Raw genomic sequence first — 17,759 nt, 5'->3', positions numbered from 1 at the left:
GAATCTATCACAAAACCGACAACTAGCTACGTCATGGTCAGGGCCTAAGCAAGGAATACAGTAAGAATGAAAATCCTTATGAGGTATTTGCTTCCCACATGAAATACAATTATTAACTTTTTCTGACATCGGAGTGGAGCAAGAAAAAAGTTTCCCCAACTGGGTACTTAGCTGTGAGTGGAGAAGAAAATCTTCGGACTGAAGTATATCAGAAAACATCGTCAGGAGTCAGCCGACCGGCACTTGCGAACTGCTATCACCGCACGGCAAGAAAGACTGGAGAAGATGGCGTCGGCTGTCAGCTTTGTACTCCTGGCGCTCTGACGTCAGGGAGCATGGTTGAACAGCCGACGCCGGACCCAGACTTTGGGATTCTGGCCGACCGAGGGCTGCCTGCCGGCAGGGGAGAACTCTACAGTCATGACTGCAACAGTGAAACACGATGAACATCCCACGTGAACACAGGGAGGACACGCAGACTCTGCACAAAAGGCACCCCACCCGAGAATTGAACCAGGGAACCTCTTGCTGTGAGGTGACAACACTAACTGCTGCACCACTGCACCATCTAGCTCATGTTAGATATAGGATATAAAGTATGTGCCCTTCTAATGCACAGATGGAAATAATATCGATTTTCTAACATTTCAATGTGTGAGTGACTCTGACAAAACCTATGTGAGAAATGCATTTACTAAACAAAGAAATAAAAGAACAGTATATTTTCACTTCAAGGAATGCAGGAGGTGAAACTGACTGCAGTGAAGACAATGTGGAAAATCATGCCCCACAACAACAATCCAGGCAAAGGTGTAGGCCAAAGGTGAATGGAAATGATGATCTGAATTAACTCCTATTGACAGCAATGTTTAAATTATATATAACTCATTGTAGCAACTAGGTTAGGTATTATTTTTTCAGAAGCTATTAGCTCTGAAAGGTAAATGATCACTACTTAAAAGCTGTGCAGTATTTACACTTTTGTGAGCTACTGTGAAACAGCACTTCTTTGTCTAAAATGTCAATGCGTAGAATGTGAATTTATGTGATGGAGGATAAGAAAGTTGTGACAGCAGCAGAACAATAAGGGAACAGACTCACTAAAATACACTAGTCAACAAGGAGATTGGAAATTTAAGGTTACTTTAAAATACTATGTAATCTCAGGAGTGGGGAATTGTTTTGGCTAACATGATTATACATAATGTGGAATAAAGGCCAAGTACTGGCTACTGAGTTCTTATCAATCTCCATATAAGGTAAGCCAAAGGCCTAGATAAAGTTAACAGATATGAAATTAACAAGGGAATATACATGGTGCTGACTAGAGGGCGAGATGAGAAGGTAGTATGAAGGATATGAAGAAACTTACCATTTGAATGAAGTGTGACCTTTTGAGCAATCTACAAAAAACAAGGAATGTAGCTAAGTAGATCTGGCATTCAAAAAGGGAAATTCTACTGAATTGCTTTGGAGCTCAAATTGTACATGTGACAAATGCTTTTGTTTGGGGGATGAATTACCCACATGTCCAGCCTAATAAATGGTAGAACTGTGGACGTGGATATATTATATTTGATTATCTATCTGAGTATGAGAACTTAGTGAACAAATAAAGTACAATAATTTTACCTGCAAAAGTAAAGGCACTATATGCAAGAAGAACACATTTGGAAATACTATTTTATGATAATAGAGACAAGTGTAGAAGGGGTGATACAGCAGATACAGCTTTAGAACAAGTAGAAGAAAGACAAAATAGGCAGGATGAAAGTGAGCAGAGGTACATAATGTGGAAATGGTGATGTAAAAGGCATATTTGATACTAATAACCAAAATCCACCACAAAAGCTGAGTGAATAACCAAAAACATTTATTCAAAATTCACTAAAAATGCACAAGGAAGACTGAATGCAAGCTAGCATGATATATTTTAATATCTGCTTTCATAAAACACTTCAGAACATTTACAAAGAGACTCAACAGTACGTTTAAATACTCATTCAAAGTAAAAATTAAAATTAATTGTTTACCAATTTAAGTAATGAAATAAAATCATACAGATCAATACAAAGTTAACCCTTTAACTTCCTGTTTTCTAAACATTTAATATTTATGTGTTCATTCAATCCAGGTGGGTTGTCAGCACCAAGTTTTATCTGACAAAATACCTCTTTAGTTTTCACTTGTTTTTTTAAATTTCCCCCTCTTATCTACACTAACTTGTTCTAAAACAGTGAAACAATTTTTTTTTTAATTTTTACAAACTTTGGAATGTTTAAATAAAACATTATTTACATCTCTTCGTTTTATAGCACTCAGATGTTTTAATTCTGTCACATAACCATCTACTGGTCATTCCAACATAAAATGAATCATAACCTGAACACAATGCAAGGTAAATCACACCTGTAGATTCACAATTATACTTGAATCCAAAATATTATAAGGCAGATGAGGCAGCATAACAAAAGATCCCTCATAAATGTACCTATCTATAGAACTATTGCATTTATAGATTCCTTTAGTTTTTGTTAGTTAAAAATAGGTTTAACTTTGGTGTCAGAATTTTCAAACAATTGTTTTGTATTATAATCTCTAGTACTAACAAATAATGGGGTACTGCTTAAAATCTGTCCTAATTCTTTATTGCCATTAATAAATTTTCCAGTTGTTGGTAATGATATTTCTAATATCAGGGGCGTCTATAGACATTTCTAAAGTACAACGAGGAATGTTGTGATTATCCTCCTTATCTAATCTTCTAGGTTTGTTCACAAAACCATTCAACAAAATCTGTGGAAAAAACGTGTCCCTCTTACCGCAAATTTCTTTAGCGGTCTTGTCTATTAGACCTAATGGATAACCCCGGTCAATAAAAATGTAGTAATGAAATCAACTTCCTTCTGAAAGACATCGTTGCTAATCATATGGAAAGCTCTAATATATTGCTCTTTAGGTATGTTTCGCTTCATGTACCAAGGATGATTACTTGAACAATGTAAATAACTATTAGAAAAAGTGTTTTTTTCTGTAGATATTACTCTCAAAACACTTATTAAATGGATCCCATACCAGCTGAACATCTAAAAAGTTAACTTTGTGTCCAGTGCCTCCTAATGTAAAAGACAAAAAATTAGATGTTTCATTCAAATGTCTCAAAAAATGTTAATGTCAAATTCACCTTCTATAATAAAAAAAAAAAACAAATCAACAAATCTATTATAAAATAAAATGTTCTTAAACTCTTGCATGCTGGGAAGTCTCTCTCTTTCCCACCATCCAAGCACAAGTTTTGCATATGACGGGGCAACAGTTGCCCCCATAGCTACTCTTTTGTCTATAATACATAAAAAAGAAGTTATTCTGTAAAATCTCCTCTAAAGGCATAAAACAAACCTATATTGTATCTCCAGTTAAATAACCATACTTATGCAAATAATCCCTGACAAAATCAACCCCTTGGTCTATTGGTATAGATAAGAATATAGATAAGAATAGAGAAACTATATCAATAGTAATAAGGGTAATTACATTAATATCAAAAGAAAAAAGTCAAGTGAAAATTCTTAACATGATTTAAAAAGTCCCACAAATCATGCCAGTAAGAAGGTAAAGCTTGTACAATTGGGTTAAACATAGAATCCCAAAAAATAGACATTTCTTCTGTAATACTGCTGCTTCCAGATACTACAGGTCTAAATGGGGGGGGGGGGGGTGGATTGGATCTTTGTGAATCTTTAGTATTCCAAATAAAATACCTACACGTGGATGCTTGGTATAAAAAAGTTGCATAGATTGATATCTATTTCACCATTCATTACCATGTCTTCTAAAAGAATGTAAATGCCTAGAATTCCTCCAATAGAAACTACATGGTATTCATCTTGGTTGCTAAGCATCTCTTCCATACTTCTATAATAGTCATTAACATTCATGATTACCAATCCACCCCCCTTTGTCAGCCTTCATAAATCTTAAACTATTCTCTCTACACAATTCATTCAATGCACTACATTCAACATGGGACAAACTGTAATAAGCTTTCACAGTCTTCTTATTCAAAAGATCTCTTATGTCCCTTTCACAAAATGCTTCGAAATGTCTTAGGGTTAAATGCAAAGATGGGTTAAAAGTAGATGGCCTATTTAAACAATTCTGGATAGTAACATCCTTAAGTATAAAAGCCAGATTAAGCTTCGTAGTGTACATTTTCAGCTATAAAATAGTACATGTTAAACGAGATCTATGACTAGGTATAAAACTTAATTCTAGTCTGAGTACCTTTACATGATGTTCATTCAAAACAAAATTACTTAAATTAAATATTTTAGTCTCTTCAGCAGATGTATTAATTTTTTTGGCTTTACCTTGTGGTGGTTTCAGCCTCAGATGGAGCTCTCGAGTGTCATTTGCTTGTTGACAGCTTTTGATTCCAAGTTTTTTTTACTTTTCCGATACTTCTGCAACCTCAACAGCACCATAAATCCTATTTTGGGAGGTGTTAGATGTACTTGTTAATATGTCTGGAAACTCCTTAGCATAATTGTTGTCATGGCTGTTAATTTCAATCCTTCCAGGTTCCCCTTGGAGTAGTTAATGTTTCCACCTCTATTAAAAGACGTATGTGCCGACCAAGTATGTGACTGGTTGAACTGATTCACCACAGAAAAAGGATATTTAAAGGGCCAGTGTTATGACAAATTTGAATTAACTAATTTTGTTGTATGAGAAGCCTTAGTAGAATGACTGGAAGGCAACAAATAAGCCGTATTTCTCTGATAAGTTGCATTATCCCATTCCAATTTATTGCTTGCGTGCTCCCACGGTTCTCTCATAACGATCAGTTGTTAACATATGCTCATATTGGAGCTTAATTTCACAAGAATTAGAGAGAAATTGTAAACCAGCATCCCAGCTCTCTAGTTGTATTCGTAAATCACTTAATATGTCACTATTCCTTTTGATAATCAGTTTCAAAAACTCAAATCCAACATTGTTGAGAAACTCAACCAATTTCATATAAAATGGATCCTCGGTTTTAACACCATTAGGTACTTTGAAAATGCATAGCCCCTTTGGCACTATGCGTGATTTAATATACCAGTCAATGTACTGGTGCTCTAAAAAAAATTGCACTATATTTTTGAGACACCTTTCCATTCTACTTATCCACATGAAAACTACCGCATCCATCATTCTCAATACTACCATCCAAAAGAAAAGGATTTTAATCTGAGTTTAATACTGAATTCACATCTCAATAATTACTGGAAAGAGCACCACTGTTGATAGTACAATTAATCAGAAACTGTCTCACCATCTCTGCTTCATCCATAGACTCAATAAAAAGCTCATACCACCCAAGGGTTGTGCTTGATGCAACAAACACAAGTTTCTTCCGATTATCATGAATGGAACATAACAGTTAAAGTTTTGTCCTGCCAGGAATAGAATGCAAAGTCATGTCCATTAAAGGGTCTTCCGTAGCACCAGCCATTAGTAGAAACACTCAAAAACAAATAACCAAAATCCACCACAAAGGTTGAGTGAATAACTAAAAACACCAATTCAAAATTCACTAAAAATGCACAAGGAAGAATGAAGGCAAGCTAGCGTAGTATGTTTTAATATCCACTTCTTCAGAACATTCACAAACAGACTCAACAGTACATTTAAATACTCAAAGTAACAATTAAAATTAATTGGTTACCAATTTAAGTAATGAGTTAAATCATACAGCTTAATACAGAGGTAACCCTTTAACTTCCGGTTTTCCAAATAACACAATATTTATTCATTACAACATAAAATGTATCACAAGCTGAACATAATGTGAGGTAAATCACATCTGTAGATTCACTTTGGTACTTAAAATAGGTTTAACTTTAGTGTCAGACTTTTCCCAACAATTGTTTTATACTATAATCTCTAGTACTAACAAATAGTGGGGTATTGTCTAAAATCTGTCCTAATTCTTTATAACTATTAATAATTCTCCAGTTGTTGGTAATAAGCAAAGGGACCTATAAATGTAATAGTTGTTCTATATGTAGGTACATTTATGAGGGATTGTGTTCAGGTTGTGATTCATTTTATGTTGGAATGACCACTAGATGGTTACGTGACAGAATTAAAGAACATCTGAGTGCTATAAAATGAAGAGATGTAAATAATGGTTTATTTAAACATTCCAAAGTTTGTAAAAATTAAAAAAAAAATTGTTTCACAGTTTTAGAACAGGTTAGCATAGAATAAAGAGTGGGAGATTAAAAAAAAAAAACAGGTGGAAACTAAAGAGGTATTTTGACAGATAAAACTTGGTGCTGACAACCCACCTGGTTTGAATGGACACAAATATTGTGTTATTTAGAAAACAGGAAGTTAAAGGGTTAACTTTGTATTGAGCTGTATGATTTTAACTCATTACTTAAACTGGTAACCAATTAAATTTTAATTATTACTTTGAATGAGTATTCAAATGTACTGTTGAGTCTCTTTGTAATGTTCTGAAGAAGTGTTTTACGAAAGCGGATATTAAAATATACTACATTAGCTCGCCTTGAGTCTTGTACATTTTTAGTGAATTTTGAATTAACATATTTGATTCTGTAAAAAAAGGGAAAGGAAACGGAAGGGAAGGAAAAAATGTTTAGAGGCATAAATGGACAAAGTATACCAATGAGATAATACAAACTGAACACAAGAATGAGGATCAGGAGGAAATGAGGTAAAGTTTGAACACAGATACAAATGAGACAAGGCATCAGGAAAAAAAGATGGAGAAAGTGAACAAAGAAAATGGGAAAGGGGATTAGGAGTAGAAGACGGAGAGTCTAAGCAAGGAAATAAAAGTGACTGGGTAAGCAAGAGAAAACAGTAAAAGTTTATGGATGTGTAGACAAAGTAGGAGGAAGGAAATTACCATGATAATATCTGCACAAATAAAGTCAAAATACTTACATCTGAACTGTTTAAACAGTTGGCAAAGTAATACTGAGACAAATGGTTACAAAAGTTTTTTTTTTTTTTTTGATGTGTCATTATACAAATCATAAGGCTGATAAAAGAATGGGACAGGCATAGAGCAATTTTTTGATGTGCATGTGAAGAAACAATTTAGGACAATTTAACAAGTTATCTAGAGCCATAGTCTTTGGAAGTTGATGTGATGGAAATGTTTTGCTAGCTCAGTCCATTTAAAAGGGAGTTATTATCAGAAATGCAAGGGAGACTGGGAATGATAAAGTATGCGGAGGTAGTTATACTTTTGCAAGTTACATGTTCAAAATTGATAGAATGACTCACTGGAAAATGAGATGATGCAACACAGAAAAAGCATTTAAACCACTGCTCTTTCAAAGTCAGAGTAGAGTAGGGACTCATTAGCCCACCCCCATCAAGTTAACTACCATTCCCATCAAGATTCTATCCACAGCACCTTACATTTTACTAGTTTTTAAAACTTTTAGAATTATGGTTTCTAACATTCTAGCATTGTTTTATGCACTGACAATATGGTTATCTGGACCTCTTATTCATCACCCTTCAACATAATCATACTCTTGAATAACTTACTTTATACGTGGTTCTTTTCAATGTGTTAAACATTCATTGTTAGTAATAGAGAAACCAGGGGTACAGAACTGGTCATTTTCAGAGAAGCCATTTCAATACTTAGGATAGGATTTCAACTTGACCAACAACTCACCTTTTCATCTCATTTATGTTACTAAAACTAAACGCCTCCCTTATTACTTGTCATACAATCTCCTACTTGTTAACACCTGCAGCAAGACAAAACATAGCAAAAGGTGAGTTTCTGCCTACCCTAGAATATAGACTCCAAACAGTTGCTTCAGGATTCTTCATCAACTGCAACATACCTCAAATCTTATGAAAAAGTATCAGATTCATGCTATCTCTCCTCATTTTGAGCACTATGGCACTACTTCTTCAAGGCAACTATCAGTCACACTAACAAGTAGTTTATAGTCCTTTTTGTACAAAGTCTAAGTTAACTCACTGATCAGCCTTGGATTCCAACCTGATATCTACATTTTTCACCTGGTGACCTTGATTATGTGGCACTAATAACTTTTTCTCCTCAAGCTACTCAATGGAATGCTTCACAAAGGCATTTTCCTGCGGGGGACCAAAATCATGAACCTCAGCTTCACTTATCATGTCCTTATCAAATTCTCACCACTTTGGATCTCATCTTTTAAAAATATATACTGTATCTGAGACATTCATAAGCAATCATCATTATAAATACATTTTGTCCTTATCCTAATCTAACTGGAAAACAGCACTCCTTTACTGAACAACAATCAAATTATGCACCTTTTTTGAATTGTCATTTCTTTATACATATTTTTGTTTTGTATTATTGTGTTACAACTGTATCAATCCTGTCATGTATTATTTTTTATTATGAAATAAGGTCATAGTTAGAAATGGAACCAAGAGCCTAGTCTACTACCTTAAATAAATAAAACAAATATTTAATAGAAATCAGAGTTATTTTACAATACAAAATTTCAATCATGATCCTACGACAATTACAATTCAAATTAAGTGAATCAAAACATCTGGTCTGGCATTTGGCACATAGGATTAAGACAATAAACTATACTCCCTATGTTAAGCAGTTTGTTTCCCTCAACCATCATTTTCCTAGTGTGTGACCTTGAGCAAGTCACTTATCCAAACATTGCTCCTGGCTCGCCCCTGAAAAGGGACTGCATGTCTAGTGGACTTAGCTGATTAACAAATCAGTATTATTAAACATCTGCAACAATATTTATCTGAAAGGCCTCCGCATACAATACACAAAAAGTCCATGGAATGTAAATATTTTTCTGAGTAAGCTGCTCCAAGACATCTGTAGCATCTGTGATAAGGGATAGTGCTTTTAAAATTGCTTGCACTTGGTTATTTAACAAGCTCACATATTACAAAGGAAGATGGCATTGCTCCATGATTGCTGTTTCGGATAGCAACATCCCTGGTCTGCCTCCAGAACTATCTACTGACAAGTCAGGAATATCCATGGCTCACATTTTAAGTTTCACAAGAAAAGTACATTGATACTGTATGCACAATGGATGATGATGGAACAAAGAGCGAATGCAGAATTCTTCATACAGAAACCTAAGCCTATACCTTCAGATCAAAAGGCAAGATGGCTGCTACTTTTAATAGTTACAGCTTAGTAGCAACATCTGCACTGCCAAGCTTTACTATGTAGTTTATTAAAAATAACTACAGCTTTAAATTATGTACTAGGTAATAATCCTTCTGATCTAATGAGCAGTTGTATTTTTCTGGTTAATCAGAACTTAGGCAACATCATTTCAGCAAAAAATTAGTAGCTTTTTTCAGAATAATTTTCAAACAGTTATTAATTTTACTTAACCGACTCAGCTTGAGAAGTATTATTACTGGCACACACAATTAGTTGAAAGTTATCCTGTGTATCTCAAGCCCTGATTCCTGTGTTGAAGGATTTAAAAGCCAAAGTTTACCTACTTATAACGTGGTGTGGGACTCCAGGCGATTGTTAAGCATGTCTATTTGTAAGCCATGAAACTTAGCTGCTGCCCTACATGTTCAGTCCAGTTAATATTCTTATGGGGATGACTGTCACTTGCTTTTGCATTATTGCACAGTACACCTGTCAAAGGGACATCACTGCCAACTAATCACAAAGCCTACTGGCATAGATGATTTCAACTGTAACTTTTAGTAAAGATATGCGTTGTCGCCAAACAGCAAGATGTTGTGCCGTTCGATTCTCAGCTAGAGCGTCTTCTGTGTGGAGAAATGCGTGAATGGGCGTACCTTCATTGAAGGTTGTACATCAGGGCTGACAAACTTGTCACATAAAAAATCTGCCAATCATTAGCGGACCGGAGTTCCGCTGTGGCAACCCCTAACCGGGAAAAGCCGAAAGACACAAACAATGCTTGGCACAGGTTGTATTAAAGCATACTTTCCTCTTTATCTCTTATGCCTGCTTTTATTATCAATATGAGCATGTGCTAGTGACACCTTACCAAGAAAGTAATAACTATTTGTTTTATTTGTAGTTTACTACCTGTCATTTATTTTAATTTGGTAACCAGGAAGTCGGGCTGGTCTGTGAACTCTGTTCAGTCACAACCCATGCTATATGACACAGTTATCAAATACGGAGTAATACAACCTTTACCCCATACTACCGATAAGAAATACAGACACAGTTTACCTTATCTTTATACATTAAGCAATAACATATATACTTTCATTATTCAAGATCATGCTATGCAAAAAATATAGCATCAGATAATGGTCAGTGCTTTTGTTATGATGACCCAGGCTACCTCAAAACAAACTGTACTGAGTTCTGTGGACAGGATAACAGGATATAGAGAAACTATTTACATTTCCACAAATATGTGTCATTTAACCCAACTTTATCAAAATGCCTTATCAAAAAGCCATTTGAAACGCAGATGAAATTAAGGAAATGAAAGTTAAAAGTTAGGATAAACACTAACTACATACTAAATAAAATGTCAATAATACAAATGAAGCAAAGATTATTAAGATATGGGTGGGAATTCAGAAATGAATAGTGCAATACATTAATCAAAATTGCACAAGCAGTGAGAGCATGTAGGCTTAGACCAATTCAGAGACACAGATGATGTCAATGTGCAACCAGGTGATATTGCACTGACAGCATCATATGATAATGACCATATAATGATATGAAAATGAACAGCATTAAAGGTAACAATCCTCTTTTTCATTGCTGGGCAGTTTATTTTTCTGTTATTTTTAGCAAAGGGGGTGGGGCTTTCTTGAAATAATTCCTTCCCTATAAAAGCCTTTAATATCAGTTTGGAACTGGAATGAAAGTCCTCAAATCTCTGGATCATGCCAAGTTTGTTTCTTACACTAACAGAAGCTTGCTATCCTTTGGGGATATTTCTTCCTGTCAGAAAGTAGCATTTGTTGAAATATCTGCAGCATATTCATACTGGATGTCTGTAAGGAGGACTAACCGCTCCTGACACATTTTTTTAGTTATATTTCCAAGCTGTGGGAACTAATTAATTTTTTAAATCAGCCTGCTACTTACTGACTGCCAAATAACAAATCCTTCCTATCCATTTACAGATTCTACATTGTACTTTCTGCTTCTGTTTTTCTGTATTTAGCCCTTCTTTGCACTGCCCTTATCCATCTCAGTTTCTTCCATCTTCTCTGCCATTTCTACATAATATTCTCTTTCACTTTCTTGAACTCAAGCTCCTCTGTCTCTTTTTTCATTTTATCTTACCTTTGTTACCAAGGCTTACAGTGATTTTCTCAGCTGCAGCACTCAGCTCACCTGCTCCTTTTCGCCTTACTATACTTGGCTTCACTGCTCCCATACCACACCCCATTCCCACTTACTCCCACATAATTTCCTTTATATTCTCTCTACTCCTTCCCTTATCCTTATCTCCTTGACCAAATAATCATTTAGCTACTCCAACTTCCATTTTTTTCTCTCAGAAGTCTTCCACCTTTGATACGCCTTCTCATTTACATTTCTTTCCTTCATTCTTCTCAGCCATCTGCAACCTATTACTCAGTTGCTTTGAACAATCATAGTTATCTTAAAATTATGTTGCTTACTGCCTTCTTTCTTATTATTTCCACTAAGTCTTACCCGTACTAAAAATAATACGAGTCTGAAGTTCCCACCTAGCTTTCTCCAACAATGGTCCCACAAAACCAGTTATCTTACAGCTATACACTTGTTGAACTATATAAATATACATCTAGCTCAACCCCTTACTAAAAGAAACATCATTATACTGCATTTATTCTGCAATAGCAACTTACATTTGTCTTTAAAAATCTCCAGCGGATGAAGCTCATTCTTATCGCCTGGTGATGTAGATGCCAACCCTGATCCTGCTCTGCATCCTGCACTCCTGTCCTCTCACATCTAAACTCATACTTTGAGTTATTTGAGCCTATGCAGCATTAACAACAAACTGTCCCAGTTTGAATCTCAGAATCCTGGTTAAAAGACTCATCCCACTTCACTGCATATTTTCCACCGACCATAATGCTTTTCACAGGCAACAGACTAGAAACCAAGAAGGTGGTACTGTGTTTCATCAAAAATGACACTGATCTTTCTGCCACTCTGTCAGCAAAAAGTGACATCTCTAATAATGACCCAAATTTGTTACTAGTTCAGCTACTTCTTGGTGGACAAATTAAACTATTGATTATTCTTGTCTATATCACACCCTCTTCCAAAGTTGCTCAGACTGAAACAATATCTTCAATACACAAAGCATCATAAACTTTGAATTGCAGGTGATCTAAACCTTGATTTGTGGGTGCCCATAAAGCACAGCTCTAATAGCTTCTTCCCACAATCTTACACAATTAGTTTCTGATTAGATTAGGTTTAATATTGCTAGCTCTAATTTCACACTTCTAGAAATTGTAATAACAAAGATCACTAGAAAAGATACATCATGTACAAATATTTCCAAAGTCTCTTATTGACCACTCACCAAATTATTCAGACTAGAAGTTTACCAGACAGCAAAGCCATTAGCTTTATATCCAAACGTAATATTAACTGGTCTTCCATCTGCAACCGCACTGACTCAGTTTCAGCTCTCTTTTTTTCTCTTTACATTCTAAAATATTATTATTCTTGTACAAGAGACAGACTACAGCTCATCAAAAAAAAAATCACAAAATGGGGTACACCACACCTTTGGATTACTGACAAAATTAGACAACTTGTAAAACTCAGTGAGAAATCATAGTCAGATTGGAACACAGACCCCTCCAATTTAAAAAATGAATAAATATTATAAACATAAATAAGACACTAGACTAGAAATCCTAGGACATCCCAAGACATTTTTGAATGCTCTTATCAATTTGGCATCTTCTAGTCTCTTTTGAAAAAAGTTCAGAACTCAAATTATCCCCACTGCTCACAGAATTAACATCAGTAAGCCCTACCCTACCCCATGTAACTAATCCATTATTTACTTACTTATCCTGCCAACCTCATTGCACAAGTTCATTCAATAACCTCCATTTCAATTCAGAACATCTAGATAAAATTGATTGCTCCTATCAACCATTCTACCACAGAGTTCACCCCTACATTTTAGGCTACATAGAAAACCAATTTAATCCTCTTGTATTTGCATTTAATTTAACCCTCACAACCAAAACCCTGTTCCACAATTTGAAACATATACTAGTCATACCCCTAGCAAACGTTTCCACCCATTCTCAGCTAATGACATCTGACCCATTTGAAACTTTTGTTCCCTCACCTAAATTCTTGAAAAGATAATGTATGACCACATTCTAGATTATAATTCAAAATATGACATTCTCAGTGATAGGTAGAATGGATTACATTCCAATTATAGTACCAATACAGCAATCTACAGATCAAATATAGCATTGAACAAGGCAAAATAAATGGGGCAAATTTCTTTGATCTTAAAAAGTCTTTCAATATTGCTGATCACTTTCTTAAAAAAGGCTGGAGAGACAGATTTCTCCTCAAACATCACACATCCATTTTTTCCTACACCATCCCCCCTTGTCTGCCCACACGTATCATAACAACCCTTAATTCATAATCCTTTCAAACCAACAGATTCACTTTTTGACAACTATGACAACCAGTGGTAAATCAACCAGAAAGGGTTCCACTCCATCAGCTGCCAAGTGGTGTGAAAGGCACAGGGCATTATATAAAATATGTCTGTGCACCATCCAGGTATTTCTCATTATTCCCATATCTGACACACATCTGATAGATGCCAATGATTTGTACTAGGTAACTTCTCACTATATCTTATAGATGATGCTGGATATGCCCTGGAGCTATGGCTTAATATACTGATATGTGACCCATAGAGAATGACCAAGATTGCAATATCAGAGACCCACAAAAACTTTGAGCATATGTTTGGAATGGATAAGGTCCTCTTCCTCTATCTTGATCTTTCTAGTGCAGTGCTGCAGTATGCTATGGATACCTACAACAAAACATTTGCTTTCTGTTCAGTTGTGCACAACATGGAGGAACACAGACAGTTAGAGCCACTGAAGGAACAGAAAGATCAGGGCTGCTGGCAGAAGAAATGTCAGGTAGGGAGCTGTCAGAGGAACTGGGTGCAGGGGAAGGCCATGCGAGTCACAGGTGGATGCAATTAGCTATGGCATCTGGTTCACAATGAAGAGAAAAACAGGTACAACAAAGATTAAAACTGATGCATGCAACAGTACACTCAGGTTATGCTGTACAGTGCATTGACTAGTTGTGCTGTGCATTAGACATCACTTACCCATGCAGCACAACAATAAGGGCAGGGCACAACTGTCATCATATGCACAGGTGGAAGGAGGTACAGTGATAGAGATCAGCAATGTACAGACTAGTGGAAGGGGATGGCACTTAAGATGAAATGGTAGCATGTAAGACAGAAGCCTGTGGGGAGTTGGGTGCTTCCTGAGGGGAGGCTGATGCTTGGAACTAACAGGTACTTGCTCAGCACAAGTACTGGGGAATACAGCTCCTGTAGATGGGCTGTTTATTTTTCTGTGACATAGGACATATATAGATCCCTTCTAATAAATGGCACTGGCATCAACATGCAACACTAAGGATGAATGGAAACAGTGAGACTCCAGCTGCTTGGCCATACCACCTGAAACCAACAAGCTAAATCTAAGGGAATCCTCAAGTAGAACCTTAAAGTTGAACCACCTAAACACGCCTTCTCAGCCTCACAGTCCTGGAAGCCTAGTGCTGATACACGGGCTGTCCCCCCACCTGAAACTAACAAGCTAAATCTAAGGGAATCCTCAAGCAGAACCTACAGTTGGACCACCTAAACGCGCCTTCTCAGCCTCACAGTGTAAGTGATAGCCTACAAATTGGCTAATTCATATTTTATTAGAACTGTGCTTCTTTCTATAGTTAACTGTAAGATGGCCAGCACACCCGCAGACCTACCCAGAGACCATCCACCCAGATTCCTTTTCCCGCATCCTTAAATTTTAAAACAAATCTGGACCCCCCCCTTTCATTACTAGATGGCAGCAGATCATAGGACATAATGATCTCCATATCAAATTGATAGCTGCAGTTGTAGGGTCCATCATCACCAGTCAAACTAAATTCGGCTACCCCAGTTCAGACCTAGTACAATTCCCAAACATCAGAACTGAATAGTCTCTTTCACATACAAGAAAAACAAAGAGAGAGACAAACCACAGAAATAAAGCAGAAATTGCTATTTGTACTATTTTAGGCATACATTTGTACAGAGGGTGCTACATACCCACTAAAAGTTAAAGCTTTCAGTGCACTACCTCACTGTAAAACTGATTGGTTTCCTTGTTCTTCCACTCCGTGGCTCCAAACCGCTACGTTTGCCCTTCGGGCTCACTCTGTTCCCCTACCCTGCCCCCATTCCCCACCCGCCCCCAGTACCTCTATATTTATACCTACTAAACCACACCCACCAACAAATCAGCCTATCCCACCTAACCCCACACTCTCACACACAAAAACTACCACTCCCCTAGCATCTAGTTAACCCCCCAACCATTCTACAAACCAAACACTTACAAAAACCACTTCCCTCCCTCCACTCTATACAAATTTCTATCCATTACTTAAAAGATAATGAAACTCATATTAGGATGTCTCCTCCTCACCCCCACAATACAAACAAAGCTCACATCCACCCACCCTACCACCTCACTGCAAAACACAATGTACCATACAACACATACCTATATTAAACCAAACACACATATACACTTCCCAATTACTGCCTCAATATTTAAAGATAGCTCAATGCTACACGTATACAGAATTCAATGCTACATGTATACAGAATTCAATTAACAATTAACCACACTGCAAAACTATCATACATGTACTACAAAGAAATAACACATAGAATAAAACACATATTAGCAAATACAAAGAAACTTCTCATCTCAGGAGACATACACCCAAACCCAGGGCCAAGCAATAACCCGCTCCCAATTAAACAAAAATCAGACCTACTAATCATTAACATCAAATACAGGAGTATGACTAACAAATTTCCAGATATACATGCATTTATAACCCATTACTCCCCAGGGATAGTAACCATAATTGAAACTTGGTTAATTCTCCCACCAGGGTATAACATACTAAGGCAGGATAGAACAGGCAGGAAAGGAGGAGGAGTCACCATACTATTTAAAAATACACAACATAAAACCCCTCGACACCCCTATACCTACATTTCAAAAAGCTGAAACCATAATCTCAACTCTATTTATAAATAATGCCAAAAAAAATCAGTATAATCTGCGGTTACATCCCCCCAGGCAATAACACTCCCACTATAGAGGAGATCTTACAATGAATCTCAAATAAACTACACCAGGAAACCATTCTTTTAGGTGACCTAAACACAGACTGGTTAGCTTGTAACTCCAACAACCCCACAAATCACATCAGTCTCCATGGCTTTACCAAACTCATCCAGGAACCCACTAGAGTAGACAAAAAAAAATCCACAAAAAAACAATCTTAGATTGGACACAAAACAAAATTCAAACTGCAAAAAAGAAACAGAATAGGCAATGTGGTATACCAGACCTTCCAAATTTATTGTTAGCACTTTCGGGTGTAACAATGTACGACCGTCTTCAGACAAAAACATGAAAAAAATAAATTTACTGGTTTAAATAAACCACCAGAAGTGATATCATCAAACCATCAATTCACAATTAAAGAAACATTTACACATAACTAAAATATATAATATATATCCCCGGATTCTTCTAAACCAAATAGGTGACTTTAAAATCTATAATTTCACTGAGTTTGATGTGCCTAATGAAGTTATAGACATTTTATATATGGGACTGTCGTTTGTGCCTCCCAAGCATATGATTCTTGCCAACACTTTGTTGGACATAACGTTGTTTGTTCGTAAATTGAATTTAAACATATTATTAGGTAACACCATTAATCCTATTACTAATCATCATATTTCTAGCATATCTAATCCTCCCCTTCATAATTCATTGTTGTTGTTTGAAAAACTGTGTGAACTTGACTTGAGAAATGTTATGCAGGGACAACTTTTTAACAATAGGGCTTCTAAGAATATTATGTTGGAGAACCAATTAAATGTTCTTGATTTTCTGAGAAATTTTAATATTAGAATTCTTAAAGCCAGATAAAGATGGTGGTATGATGTTAATGACTGAGGAAGATTATTCTAATAGAATGTTAAGTATTTTGAGCTCTGAAAATTATGAAAAAGCATCTGTTAATCAACTTCATGGCGCTTATAAACATATTAGGGCATTATTAAATGACCTATTTATTGACTGTATGGTAGATATAGATACATATAACTACCTGACTATACAATTTCCAGTTACACCTACAATATTTGGGCTTCCAAAGTTACATAAGAACTTAAATAACCCACCACTTCGACCTATTGTTGATGGCAGAAACAACATCACGTATGGATGTGCTAAAATAGTTGATGCCAAATTGAATAAACATAGGCCAGTCACAAATTTGTCGTGATTCCTGGGATCTCCTTAAAAACATTAATGGCCTGGACTTCAATGCTGAGTATAATTTTTTTAACTATTGACGTCCAGGACCTATACACAGTAATCCCACAAACTTT

General features: G+C 36.0%; 1 protein-coding gene across 3 annotated transcripts in view; it reads right to left on the bottom strand.

The window, feature by feature from the left end:
• Positions 1 to 17,759, bottom strand: part of LOC122794105 (hedgehog interacting protein) — a 942,167-nt gene that overhangs the window by 877,301 nt on the left and 47,107 nt on the right. The gene's annotated exons all lie outside the window — the stretch shown is intronic.

The sequence above is a fragment of the Protopterus annectens genome, chromosome 2.part1 (genome assembly GCF_019279795.1).
Source record: "Protopterus annectens isolate FY-2018-M chromosome 2.part1, PAN1.0, whole genome shotgun sequence".
Taxonomy (NCBI): Eukaryota; Metazoa; Chordata; order Ceratodontiformes; family Protopteridae; genus Protopterus; species Protopterus annectens.
Note: the sequence above shows the minus strand (reverse complement) of the source record. Positions and strands in the feature narration are given on the sequence as shown.